This window comes from Haemorhous mexicanus, chromosome 1 (genome assembly GCF_027477595.1).
Source record: "Haemorhous mexicanus isolate bHaeMex1 chromosome 1, bHaeMex1.pri, whole genome shotgun sequence".
NCBI classification, from domain to species: Eukaryota; Metazoa; Chordata; class Aves; order Passeriformes; family Fringillidae; genus Haemorhous; species Haemorhous mexicanus.
The window spans coordinates 40,285,035-40,299,337 of NC_082341.1; the positions used below are offsets into that span (position 1 = coordinate 40,285,035).

General features: G+C 38.4%; 1 protein-coding gene across 1 annotated transcript in view; it reads left to right on the top strand.

The window, feature by feature from the left end:
• The window catches only part of RBMS3 (RNA binding motif single stranded interacting protein 3), a 703,797-nt gene that overhangs the window by 89,612 nt on the left and 599,882 nt on the right, over nt 1-14,303 (top strand). The window lies entirely within an intron of this gene.

Sequence of the window (14,303 nt, forward strand, 5' to 3'; positions counted from 1 at the left end):
GGATTTTTGAGTGTTGAGAGAAAGTCAGATTTCAGAGCTGGTTGTGCAGGCTTACCTGGGAGGAGGTGCAGCTCTTTGGAGCAGGAAGGTGGCACTGCAGCCTCCTGCAGTCTGGCTCACCACGTGTACTGCTCTTCAGGCTGGAAGGGAACAGGGCAGGGAGCCACAAACTACAGCCTCCAGAAAACTTGCAAATGAAATGTCAAGAATTAAATATTACCTGAAGAGCCTAGAAGAGATTCATTGGAGCTGATACCTTGTGACCTCTCATTTAGCAGGACAAGACCAAAATTAGTCTCCTGTGAGGTAAATGTAAAGAGTATCTTTCACTTCCAGAAAATTACAATCCAGCTCAAAGACATTTTATTATTCAGGGTGCCACTTTAAATGCTAATCACTATTTGCAGGCTCATTGCAGCTTCAGACTGGCTTCTTCAAAGGAATGAAGGGGTATTTCACATTCATCTACCAGTGAAATTTGAAAATCCCAGCTCCAAGGTATAAGGGGAGCAGGCCAAATTGAGTGAATTTATCAGCTGTTATCTGGTACAGAGTTAGGTTGCTTCCTTGTTTTTATTTAAGGAAAATCAGTAATCTTTGCCTTGTCTCAGAACTTACACTGGCTTCCTCTAATTTTTCTAAATGAATGTCTATCTCACTGCGAATGTTCATTTCTTGCATTCTTTCTCTGTTAATAAACCTGCATGTGTTCATTTACCTGTTCAAATTCTTTTTACTGAAAGTTGCTGTCTGTAGAAGTGTTCTTACTGCTCCAGTTATTTACTTTGAGTCCTGGAAGGACTCAGCAAGCTGTGATTACAGCTTGTCACCGAATGAACTAAATTGTGTAAGAATGTGATATTAACTTTTGTAAGTGGTATCAGACAGGTTACAGTTCACTTTTGATACCACCTCAGTAGTACTGAAGGACAGTGGGCTTACCTGACTAGCCCTCTCCCTATCCTGGACCTGAAAGCAATGGAAAGACTTGCATGTGTGAAAAGACCAGTATTTTTATATAAAGGAGGCTTATAATGCGTTCTGCAAAAACGATTTCTTAGATTTTTTTTTTTTTTCAAGTCCATTAGCCTTGCCTGTTACAAGAAATATGCTGCAGCTATCTTATCCAGCAGCTTTTTAATTTTAGGATCCTTGTTTGAGTTTTCCAATAAGTCACATCAGGTGCACAGCTGTCAGGTCAGAATTGTACCTCTGTACACCCACAGCTGGAAGGAATACTTGGGGTTTTCCCAGGGATGTGATTTTGTCATGGAAACTGCACTCCTTACCAGTAAAATTGTGAACATTTTCATTTTTCTCATGGGAAAAAGTAGAATAAAATTAATTCCAAAGCTGAAAATGTTGAATGGCATTCCCAGACTCACCAGTGGCTTATATAACGGGATCTGTCACTTCAGAAAATTCATAACCCAATCTCTCTGCATAGTACAGGCAGCCTTATGATTTAATGGCCTAAGAAAATTCAAGAATGCCAATGTGGACACCCCTGTGTTTCACTGCAGGAAAGAATTACAGCACAGTTCTTAGGAATTCTATTGTGCAAGAACTAGCAATAGCATAAAAAATGCTGGTATTCAACTAATATGCCTTTCTTTTACACTGTGTCTCAATTGAATGAAGGAAAAATACCCAAACAAAGCTGTACTGTGTTTTGATTATTAAAAAATCATGGTTATATTTGACATTGAAATAATTTCAATTGAGATCATTTTAGTAAGTGTATACTGCAAAATCACAGCAAATACTATTCCTATAAATAAAGATAGCAGCATGAGAGGTGGCTGAGTCAGTGTGAAGAATAACAGGGGTTTACTGGCAAAAGGGTGGTATTTTGAATACTCATAATTTATTTACTGTCTGTCTTAAAATTTCAGCCCATCAATTATACATGAAACTGAATACCATAGCATAGGAGGGGACTAAAAGGCAAGTATTCATTTCCTGCTCTAACATCTCAGTCTTTTTTAAAGACCTACTCCTTAACACACTGGTAAGACAGATGGATAAGTGTTGGTAGATATGAGATTTATAGTTTGGCATTATTTAACTGCTCCGTAATTTGCTTGTACTAGCACCCTCGAGACACATTTTTTCAGAAAGTCTGATTTTTCTGCATTTATTCTAGTAATGGTATACTGAGAGTTGTTAAGGAAATTAAAGTCCCATTTCAGGCCTCAGTTCAGCAAAGCGTTTAAGTAATTCTTAACTTAAAGTACATCTTAAACCAAATCTATTTAACAAGGGGGAAAAAAAGGCCCACAAGTCTTCAGAGAGACTTCTTCACATGGTTAAAGTTTAACAGCATGGGGTGTTTTTTAAAGTGAGCTTAGAAATACTGCCTGTTTCAGAGACTGAAGAGGCTGTCTGTGGAAAGGAACATGATATATGAAATTACCTGTTGTCCAAAAAGCCTTTATGATGTGGTGAAGGAGGAAGGAAACACGATTCAAATTTTTGATTAGAATATCGAATGAATTGGACTTATCATGCTTTGAGACAAGATTTAAAAAAAGGTTTTGCAAGGAAAAGAGCAATTTGCAGTCACACAATTATTGGGCATTTAGGCGTGTTCTCCTGAGACATCATGACATGGAGGCTTTACTGAAAAGCTGGAAAAAAGAGCTTTTCAGTAAAGCAGTCTCTGAATGGAGAGACTTCTATCAAACTGGCAGCTAAATCCCTCATATCTTTTTCTCTTAGGACCATCTTTTAGTAGAATTGTCTCTGCTCCCTGTTCTGGAGAACTTTAGTGGGCTGTATTGAGAGTTAATGGCTGTTTTGTCTGGTACAGTTCCAGGTCCTAGTAAAGGTCTTGAAAAATGTGGATAGATAAGTATTAGTTTTGGTCTTGTGGAGCATAATATGTATTTCTGGGTCTTCTCAGAAGATTCTATGATACAGCTTTCAGTTTTCAAAGTGAAACACCAATAAAAAAATATTTATGTTCACCTCACCTCCCCAGGAAATTGGAAGCTGTTATTTACAGTCATTAACCCAAATACAGTTACTTACTTCATACAGGTGGTCTTCCTTATGAAAATTCTATGATATTCATCAGGATAGCCTTGTGTTTTGCCACCTGGTGTGATGAAAGATAAAAATCCACAATTTCACCTGTGAAGACACTCAGATGACAAACAGCGAGGAAAAGAAAAAATTACTTTCTGTCTAAGTAAGCTGTTTTCTAGTTGTTCATGAATGAAATTAAAAATAGCCAACAAGTATAAAGCACCAATCATGATGGCAATGACTTTTTTCCACTCACTAGTTTAGATCATTAGGGAGATCAAAACCTATCTAAACCCAGGTTTTGTTAGAGGAAAAAAGGCAATTTTATCATGTTTAATGAAAATTCCCCTGTGACAGAAATTCAGTGCTGCAAAATGTGTTATTTTTCCGTATGACAGCACAAAACATGACATAGGGAAAATTCAGACCCAATAGATTTCTTAATAAATTGTGTCTGTATTTCAGCATGTGACTTGAAGTTATAGCACCCTTACAGAAACAGTATAAATGGGTCTGTTGTGAGTCTAAAAAACCACACATTAATGTGTAGCTAATGACAAAAAAGGCTTTTCTTTATGCGCTAGCAAATTGTTATTAAGCAGAAGAAAGTTAATATGCTAATATTGTGCTGCACAGTTAATTTCACCACATTCTTATTTTAACTTCAAGACACTCAGAACTTCTGGGTACCTTTTATTAAGTTTGTCTGAAGAGGGCAGCCTTTCCTAATACACTTGGAATTTTCTTAATTTGACAAGGTTACTGTATGCTGAACAAATTGACAAAGGACAACCTCGCAATCTGAAGTTTGCCTCATTATTGCCTGTGTTTTCATTGAAGTTTCTCTCCATGTATATTTATCAACCAACTGCAAAGGATATTATTATTTTAAATATTTGACCCCTCTGGTAAAATACAGTCCAATTTCACTTAGTCTCAATGCTAAATGAAGGAAGACTTTCTGTGATACTTCTGGAATGAAATTTAAAGAGAATGTTATTAGGAAATTTCTGGAAATATGGGTGTTGTTTATTCTTTCTGAAGTCTAAAAATAAGTGTTATTCACATGCATTTTTAAATGTTAAGACTGCATGTGAATAGAGCAGGAAAATATCTGTCCCTTTGTGCTGACAGTCCTCCTAATCTTTTGTGATTTTCATGCTGAACTCCTCTCCTGGCTTCAAAAAAAGCATTAGCCTCAAAGTAGACGGTGATGTTACATTTTCTTTTATTTTATAGTTTAATCATAAAGAAACATTAGAAAAAAGAATCTTAGAGTAAATTCATGCATTACCATGTTAGCAGGAAAGATGAATGGCTACTCTGCATTTAGCAATTAGTCTGATAGATTTAAGGGCTCTTAGAAGAATTTATTGCTCCTGGTGTTCCTCGATCACGGAGCAGGGAGGGGCATTTGAAGTAGCTGGGATGATAAATTTTTGCAGTCACTGCTGCTCTATCCACTATGTTTCATCTCTCCTCTTGCAATGGCAGCCAGGTCTGAAATCCTGTCTCACCTTCTGTGGTGTTGGGGTTTAGATTGCACGATAGGCGTGGGGGAGAAGGAATGCTCCAGAACACCGGGAGTGAGCGCAGGGCTTTGGAACAGGGAGCACCTGGCAGCTGCTGTGGTAGAAGAGGAAGGTAGGTGGAGACAATAGGTGTAGGATTTCACAGCATTTACATAAACAAGCATCCTGTTTGCAAAAGAGTATCACCTCACTACAATCCCTCTAAAAACCACGTCCAACACATTGCTTGGGCAGTGGGAGTGGTGGTGTGAATCCTGTGCAGAGCAGACAGCTCAGCAGTTCTCTCTAGAAATGCCTACGACAAAATGAGATCACTTCATGCATCCAGGAGCTCAGTTAAGTTTGCTGTGGTGGTTGACAGCTAGCAAACTCTGTGCCACATCCCAGTCACAGCAGCTGTCACCCATGCCAGTTATGCTGTGCTTGCACTGACTGCAGTCAAACTGCACTACAATGTCAGCCCTTCCATTTCTGAGCTTTTCTCAGCTGATGATTAGGCAATACCTGTGCCAATCTAGTAAAGAGATCTCTTTTTTTAGTTTGGTGACTTTTTAGGGTCTTTTGTACAAAGGAATTTTTCCTTCTGTCATTAGGTTCAAAGCAGCAAATAACTGAATTCATTCCTCCCACAGACTTCTACTATTATTTAAAGCTATCAGCTGTTTAGGTTACCAAGCTCATTGCAGCCTCATTGCCTGACAGAAAGCTTGCTCAAAATCTTACCATTACAAGGATATTTATCTGGTTTTACAATCCTTGAATATCATTCATGTTCACTGATCCAAACCCACCATTTTTTCTGACCTGTCTTTCCTGCAGCAGTCACTTATTAGAAGTTCAGGCAGATTGCTTCGGTGCCTTCCAGCCAATGACTGGACTGATCTGAGAAGTGTGGGGCTTCTTCATCTTCCCACTTTAGCATTGGATCTCTATGGAACAGAGCAGAAATTTCATTGTATCTCTGCTTGAAAAGCATCCAATTTCCTACATAACAGTCTCATACTTGTGCTGTGATGTTCCAAGATGTCAGATACTCTCCTTACAGACCAAGGACCCACTAGATTATTGCTAAATCCTCTAAGAAATTACACTTTAATTGTCTTTATATCAGCGTGTTTCCTGGAGACAATGCCTAACTAAAAGTGATTGCTCTTTTTCATTTTTTGTGGCTAATCTTGGAAAGGAACTGTTTGCCAGACACCAATGTCTGCCATGACTCACTGTTCCTTTTTAAAGAGTATGTGTCTGTAAAAGGTATGAAAGCTGGATTTTTGAGGTTCAAATGGGAAGAAACGTAGAAACAACTCCTATATTTCCAATACATCCTGGTTTTGAAATTGGAAATGTGACTTTCTCTTTCTGCTCTTAGGAAATATTATCAAAATTAGCTTGTAAAAAATTTGACTAAGTTAATTGCATCCGAGTCTTAATAATTTAGCAGGAATTGCCAACATTTTTCCTGAATGTCTAATTGCCTTTAAAAATTTGATTCTTCTGGGAATGACTCCTTTATCTAGAAAATAACCATTTGTTGTTCCCTTTTATCTCTCACCATTAAACAGATCATAATAGTACCTCCTCCACCTTTCTATGATTGAATTGTTTGCAAATAAAGTTTTTTATTTTTGTATTTTACTGAACCTTCATGATTCATGCCCTTGCCTCCCAGTACTGAAACACATGTAACATATTCTGATTATTGCATCTACTGTATGCCATATTTTACTTTAATTTCTGCACTGTTGCCTTTTGCATTGTCTTATCAAGGCTATTCTCTGTGCTGGTTTTATTATAATCTTCAATGTAAGCATAAATCTGAATTCTTATTTTCTTTGGTGAACATTAATAAAAAAAGGAGAAGTCCCCCCATGCCTTTATGAGAGCACCCATTGTCTTTATATTTGCAGTTGTTCTTCTAATGTTTTTTGATACTCTGTAGTGCATGTCTGATGGTTTCCTACTCAGTAGCAGTTTTCAATGTGGTCACTTTGTTATGTTTTCATACCTCAGATCCAATATTACTCAAATTCTGGGTCACTTTTCATATTTCTTGTCTGCTATTAAAATGGAACAGATAATCTTTCTCAGATTAGCTGCTCAAATAGAACAGCTCTCATTACAATCAATTTAATTTATGTTCTTGGTGTTATTCCTTTATCTCAAATCAACATAAACCTGTTAATTCCATTTTTGCAGGCCTGTGCAAGCTTCTGAAGAAAGCCAGGTCTTTTGGTCCCACAAAACTAATCCCATTTTGCTCTCTGCCCTGGCCAAGACTGTCTGTGTCATAATATCATAGAACCACAGAAGACCCTGAGTTGGAAGGGTCCCATCAGGATCAAGTCCAACTCCAGGCTCTGCACAGAACCATCCCCAAGAGTCCCACCATGTGACTGAGAGCACTGTCCAAACAATTTTGATTTCTGTCGGGCTGGTGCTGTGGCCACTTCCCCTACATCTCCTGATGCCCCAGCATTTCAGTTATTCAGGAAAATAGTGAGAGTCTAAAGGAATAAAAGATGTCAAATGTTCCAAGTTTCTTCTGATAACGCATCTTATACTTCCTTGGGCATTCTTTCAACAGGAGTGGGTGTCCTGGTGATATCCAGGACTGTGGCATTCACTGGCTCCTTGTTGAAGCTACTGATTGCTGATAACAGAACATTGCTTGACGTAATACTACACTTAGTTCCACAAAAGCAGCTGCTTTAGAAAGCCACTTCATGACTGAATTTTTCCTCATATGGCTGTGTTGTGCTCCCCTACCTTCTCTGTAGTGCTTGGGGGAGTTCTTGACTTCAAACAATTGAGGTCAAGATCAAGGTCAAATGTCCCCATATTTTTCTTTTCTTTTTTTTTCAGTTGATTTCTCCTCCTTATCTAATTGCATGATTCTACGTCTTGCAACTTTCTTACAATTTCTTAATTGTATATTTTATGGGGTAAGAATGCCAACTTTATGTCAACTCCATCTGGAAGACTTGAAGGTTGTTCCTCAATCTCTTTGCAGCTTATTTTCTAATTCTCTCTCGCTTTGGAAGAAAGTGCTGACTACACAAGAAATCATGATGTCTAGAGCATCTCCAGAGATAATTACTTTCACCAGATAAAATTCCTAAGAAATATGTTGCTTCTCACCAACAGTAACAGTTGTTCAGCTTGTTTGTGGTTTCAAAGATGCTGCACATTTTTGTTTGCTAAAAATCAAAAAAGAGAAGGAATTAGTGGTTACAGTATTGTTGGCTCGAGCTTGACCAGTCAGTTCTGCTAAGGTAGATGTGGTTTGAGATGGATTTCTAATACACAATTTCTAATATCAGTTCTTATTTGATTTGTGAGATATAAAAGGCCTGCGGACTTCATTACCATTGAAATACATACTTTGAAACTTCAAATACATTAATTGTTACTTTTAACAATCAAGTAGGATATGGGAGGTCGTGTAGGGAATGTCTGGGGTTTTTTTTAGCACAAAGCTCCTGGTTGGTAAGTGTAAAGAGAGTTTATGAAGACGTGATATTTTTATCTCTGGCTTTTTCTAGAAGGTTTCCTCTTTTCCTTCTTTAATGTCTTTATTAAATAAGTAAACAAGAGTGGACAAAGAAAAAAGAGAGGGAATCACAATGTCATGACAACCCCTGCACCCTGGTTCAGAGCCCATGTCAAATCGTTAGGTGTCAAGGATCCATGGATGGGGCTGAGTGATGGACATATACTACTTTTGGCAATTTCACCTCAAAAATGTGAGTCACTATGTTGATGGTCGTGACTAGACAGTGGATATGAAATGTGAGTACTTTGAGTGAGTGCCTGAGTTCCTATAAAAGCGTCTATTGAATGCATTTGCTTCGTCAAAGCCCAAACCCAGAGGTTCAGAGAGATGTACTCCTATGGTTGACAGCTCAGTCAATATCTCTCCTGCTCTGTCTCTTCCTGTCATAACATTGATTTCTGTAAGCTAGAGGAAGTAATCCCTAATGACATTGTGTAACAGTGTTAAGGAAAGATTGTTTTCCCACTAGGCACTTTTTCATGCACAACTTATAAATGTATTTCATTACTTACAAATTTCACCTCTTGCAACTCTGTTACATTTTATGTCCTGCCATTCTATCCAGATAGGCTGATCTCTTAATGTCTTCCTCCCGGTTTTACACTTTTATGGAGCAACGTACGTGGTGATTCCCATGCATCACCTCATCGCTGCAAACAATGATGTCATTCTGACATTCTGGCTATTCTCTCAGCTGCCAAGCAAGCTGAAGGATGCATCATGCACCCTTTGCATGCAGGAGAAGACCAGATTGTCACATCACCTACCGTCCTTCCACTGCTGTCATAATCACTGCACTTCACTTCGTAACCTCATGATCAGCGATGTTTGCTGTTGAGGGGTAAAAACTGCTGCATGGCTGTAATGAAATTTTATTCCTACTATTAATCTGATTATATAACCTTTTCCCATCTTCCTTTTTTCTAACCATCTTCCTTTTTTCTAACCAAAAAAAAAAAAAAAATCCACCACTCTGCAGTTTTGTAGAGCTAGCATCACTAGGAAGCAGGCAGTTTTCCAGGAAATTTTGGAGGATTTTTAACTTGTAGGGTTTTGAAGAAATCATGGATATTTAAAGTACTTGGAATTTGTTTTGTCTTATGTCCAGAGTGCTAGCTAGGAATTTCCAGCATGGTATTGGTATTGCTGAAAAATGGGCTGAGGTTTCGAAGGGAGCAAGGAATTGTGTGTATTTATTGCACAGAAGTGAAAGTGGCTTCATGGGTGAGCAGCACATTTGTAATGAACAGGCTTTACTGGGGTTTGTCTCCCCATGGAGCCAGGTGTGGTACCAGACTGGAAGCACAGAGATACCCTTTCCACTGAGCTGACTTCTGTGATCCCTTGAGATGATGTTGGTGAGGAAGAGGCTGTAAAGGATTTGGTATTATCAAGTGTGTGAGGTCTTACCTCTCACAGAGAGTCAGCATGGCTTAAGGGTGTCTGGTGCCAGACCAGAGGCAGGTATGGATTGATATGTGGACATGAAGTCTGTGTTGTTTCACTGGTTCAAATTTCACTGTAATTCCTCTAAGCGCCATTTTTGATGAGATAATATCAGATAAATTGTCACCATTTCTATTTACCTTGTACATAGGAATTAATAACTTGACATTTTCTGTTCTGCATTGTTGTGGGATAAGCTTAATAAGTAAAAAGAAATAAACCTCAATACTTCAAAAAACAACTCCCACTGCTCCAGTCTGCTGTGGCTAATGTAAAAGGACTTTGCTCATTATTCATTCCTGGGCAGTCATAAAGGATATTATAGCCCTTTATAGTCTGAGAAGTTAAAGCTTTATTTTTTACTCGTGTTTTCTTCATAAATTCCTGCTGTGGAAAAAAAAAAAAAAAAACAAAAAGAAGTTAACCCAAAGGCCTCTGTCTCCCTGAATATTGTTTCTTTTTAACATGATATTGCTGGTTCCTCTTTGCGAAAGTCACAGATATACAAAACTCCATTAAAAAAAAAGAAAGCAAACTTCACAAGAAGAACTTCAGTGTCTTAACATCTTACAGAGTTTCAGCTGTCTCTATAGCTTTCTTCAGGAAATTACTTTTTTTTTTAATTTAAGAGAAAATCAGGAAAATTCCATAGCAAATACTAGAAAAAAAATTCTAGATATTGGACCGTGCATAATATATCATAAATTTCATATCCATCTATACATAAACAACTGAACTCTATATTCTTTAAAGAAGCAGCATCTTTTGTAAACCAGATGAACTAGAGACCAGCTGAATGCCAGCAAGGTTTTAGGCCAGAAAGCCAAAGAGCCCAGGAATTGGTGGTATATCAGGTGTTTCATGTAACTGTAATTGTGTTCTCAGAGTACTACAGGTGTAAGTCTAAGTAGATTTTCTTTGAAGAAAAATGGTTTTGATACGACTAAATGTTTTGCATATGTTCCCTTTCTTTTCATATTTTATTTTCTCTATTTATAAAGAAAATAATTTTCTCCCCTTCTTGCCCAGCTATAAAAATTCCAAGTCCCACCAGTCAAGACAGTGTTTCATGTCTTTACCAATGAGCTGCATTTTGAAGATTAACCCAATTTGTGGGAGTTCACATGGCAGTTCACAAGTACCCCGATTGCATAACAAATTTGCTATCATAACAACCCTTTGAAACATAGAAGAGGACAAATTGCTCAGGTCCCTTGGTAGCAAGGAGAACAGGAACTGTGGGTAGATTTAATTTCACCTAACATTAGCCATCCCCAGTTAGATGTCTCAATTAAACTGCCTGCTTAGCCTTTCTCTCCAGTGAGTGGATGGAAAGAGACAGGTACTTCCAGACAGTACATCATCCCATCTCAGGATACTATTCCAGACTAATGGGATGAATTGCCATGCTCATCACAAGACTTTATAGGTTTATTTGGGTGTAGAACAACTCATAAACATTGCCTTTGTTATCAGAATATATGCTCCTTTTTTGCTTTTAGAAATATTGTCAGAGTAATGACACTTCTAATTCTGGGCTCTGCCTTTTCTTCATAAATTTGAAGTGTGGACTTATCTTGGAGATCTCCTTCCCTGACTGAGCAATTATTTAGGGACTTTGTATGTTCTTGGCTTGTATTGCACACAGTCACTGGTAGCCGTATCCCAAGAATGAAATAGTTACAAGTATCTCCCTGAACTCTCCTGTTGAGCCATACTCCATTGAATTGATTTCCATGTATTCTTCTAGAAGCTTTTTTTTTTTTCCTGGCTTGTTGCTATGTTATTTACTGTGTTCAGTAGTAGGAATCTTCTGAGAAAACAGTTTTCCTGTGAGCTGCATATGAAAAAAGCATCTTTGCGCATCTGCTGCATCATTTGCTCTTCTTTAATCTGTGCCACTTTAAGAGAGTGAGAAGTACTTTTTTTTCTTGATCTCACTAGGATTTGGAGGCAGTCTGATGTTTCATCAGCATTCCTCACATTCAGACTCAGGTTTGGCTAAGTGCTTGAAGCATTGCACCTGAATCTACGTCAGATTTTCTCCTCTCACACTGACTGCTGCCTGGGCAACAGTGTGCAGACCACCAGCTTCCCTCTCCAGTTTTTCCACAACTTCCAGCTCAGTTACAGAGCTCACACATCCAGTTTCCAGTCTTACTGCCTTTGGAAGTACAGTCTGCTGTGAGTCCAAACCTTTCTAAAATTTTCAGCAAAACTTTGTGGTCTTTTAAAACAACAGGTGCTCATCTGCAGTTCAGTGAGTTTGACCTCTGTTCCCAGGTGGAGGGAATGAGGGAAGGGGCCAGGACATAAGGAACAGCTTGGACAGCAGGTAATTAGGGCAGTCAGTCTTAATTAGTTTTTAATAGTTGGGGAGGAGCTTTTGTGTCTGCATATGGCTGAGAGGCAGCTTAGGGAGTAGAAATGAGCTTGGGAAGCAGAATGGAAGTAAAGGTAGCTAAAAGTGGGACTTGCTAGAGGCTCTGGAGGTGTTGATGGCTGTTTGGTTTAGGTCGTTTCAGGGATGCTGTTAGGGAGCTCTGCAAGACCAGGGGGGAAGTTTATGTCCAGGGCTTGTGCTAAAGTGCTAATTGTGCCAGAGGGAGCATTCTTAAATATCCTGTGTTTGTGCTCCTTCTTTCTCAAAAGGAGGAGTGATGTGGGAGGTGATTTTAACTGAAGAAAGGGGTATGTCTTAAAGGGCTGAATGCAGCCTGTGTTCTGCCTGGTAAAATAGCTTGTGGAAATGCAGCACCTTGAGGCCTTTGAGGTGCAAGCTGTATGCAAAAGCTGCTCTTCCAGCAGAGAATATGGTCTAGCTTATGACCTATGCTGCTAGATATCAAGAGACATATTCTTAGAGGCAGGTGGGTGTCTAATTGCTACTGGTTCCAGCAAAATAGGGATGGGGGCGTGTGCATTCGGAGTTTGCATGTGCATAGCTTTTTAAGTCACTTGCTTTAAGTATTTTAACCATTGAGATGAGCATGGCTTGTGGCCTGGCCTTCAGATTTTTTCCTGTTGCCCTTTAGAGCTGGAACAGAAGCTTGAATGAAAATATATTCTAGATATTTCATTGTCTTCTCTGAATAGTCTAATACAGAAGCTTCTGTGTGTGAGCCTATAGTGCAAGCCTTTGCTCTATAACCCGGTAATCTGGTTGCCTTGGAGCAAGGGGACCCTGCTTCTTGGTCTGTGAATGGAGAAGGGAAAAAAAGCCTGGAAGGGTAGGGAAAATAAAAGTTGGAAAATCAAAGTCTTTTATACTACTATTTCCAGTTTTTTTAAAAATGCCATCTTAATCATATTGGAAGATGGAAGTCATCTAATAAGTACTTCTGAAGCGCTAGTATTTTCTTTTTTGTAAAGTGAAAAAAAACAAAATCATCTTCTGCCCTTGTCTTGGGAAGTATTTGTTTGCCGGGTGTTTGTCCTGGAAAGGATTTGCCTGTTTCTCTGTAATACTGCAGTACTGTTTCTCTGTGGGATATTTATCTTTCGAATGTCCTTGAAACTGAGACAGCAAAGTTCAAAAGAGCGATTGCCGTGTAGGAAATGTACCTACTAAAGGTATTGGAGTGAGTAATGAAACCCCAGACTGGTATTTATGAGTTTAGACAGGAGGAAGATGCAGCTTTATTGGATGATACTAAAGGCAGACATACATTACATATATATTAATTAAGAAGGGTGTGCAGTGCTTGTGGAGAGCTGTCTTGCTGGAAAACGATTTCCAGGTGCTTCTGGAAAAAACTCCAGCTATCCCATTATTCAACTTGTTGTTCAGAGATTGGCTGGTCATTCTTCTGAAGCAGATGGAGATAATTTTTCACAAAGCTGCGACCGGCATTGTGTGCACTTTGACTTTTCTGAAGTTTCTATCAAAAAAAAGTGTTATTCTGTTACATGGTGTATCTGTTCATTAAAAATGCCCATCCTTTTAAGGGTGTCTAGGAGAAGATAAATACACTATACAGTAATGCTAATAATTAAATTTGTAAAATGACTGCTTTTTGATAGACTAACACACAAATACAATTCCAGCAGTGGCTGTTTCTCATTAGTTAGAATGACATGCCAGCTTTAGAATATGTAATGATGTATAAGCCCTGGTGGTTATAATTGGCACAGAAATGTACTGTATCCTTGGGTGTTAAAAGCCATAAGCTATTTATTTTCATACTTACAAAGACTGTACTACATTGTGGCATAAATCTCACATGGTTGTCACAATTGCATTTTTTCTAGTAATTTATGTCCATATGGTTTAAATATGAATCTGTCCCCCTTATTAGCATCCTGCTGGTGACATAATGTACTGATAAATTAGTATCTTATGTCTGGAAAGCCTGTTTGAATTCAGATCTCATGCAAAAGAAACTTAAACCCACCTGGTCTTCCTGATAAAAGTAGCCTTGTTGTCATGAGAATTATGTAATACATGAGCTTACACAGTATAGTAGTGATATGCTTGCAAGAAACTTGGTTATTGGCTGTGGTATCCAGTGGGTTTGTTTGGCTGTTTTTCTTTCTTTTTTTTTTTTTTAAAGCACCAAATTCACATAAGTAAGGAGTGGATTTGAAGCTCTTTTATTACACCAGACTCTAGCTTAAACTGGGTGTAGATGATGTTGAAGTTGATGCTATAAAATAATTTTGAAACCAGAGATAATGTGTAATAAAATAATTGATGGAGTTCTACTAGATGCCATGGTGCATTGATTCTTCTGCAGCATCAA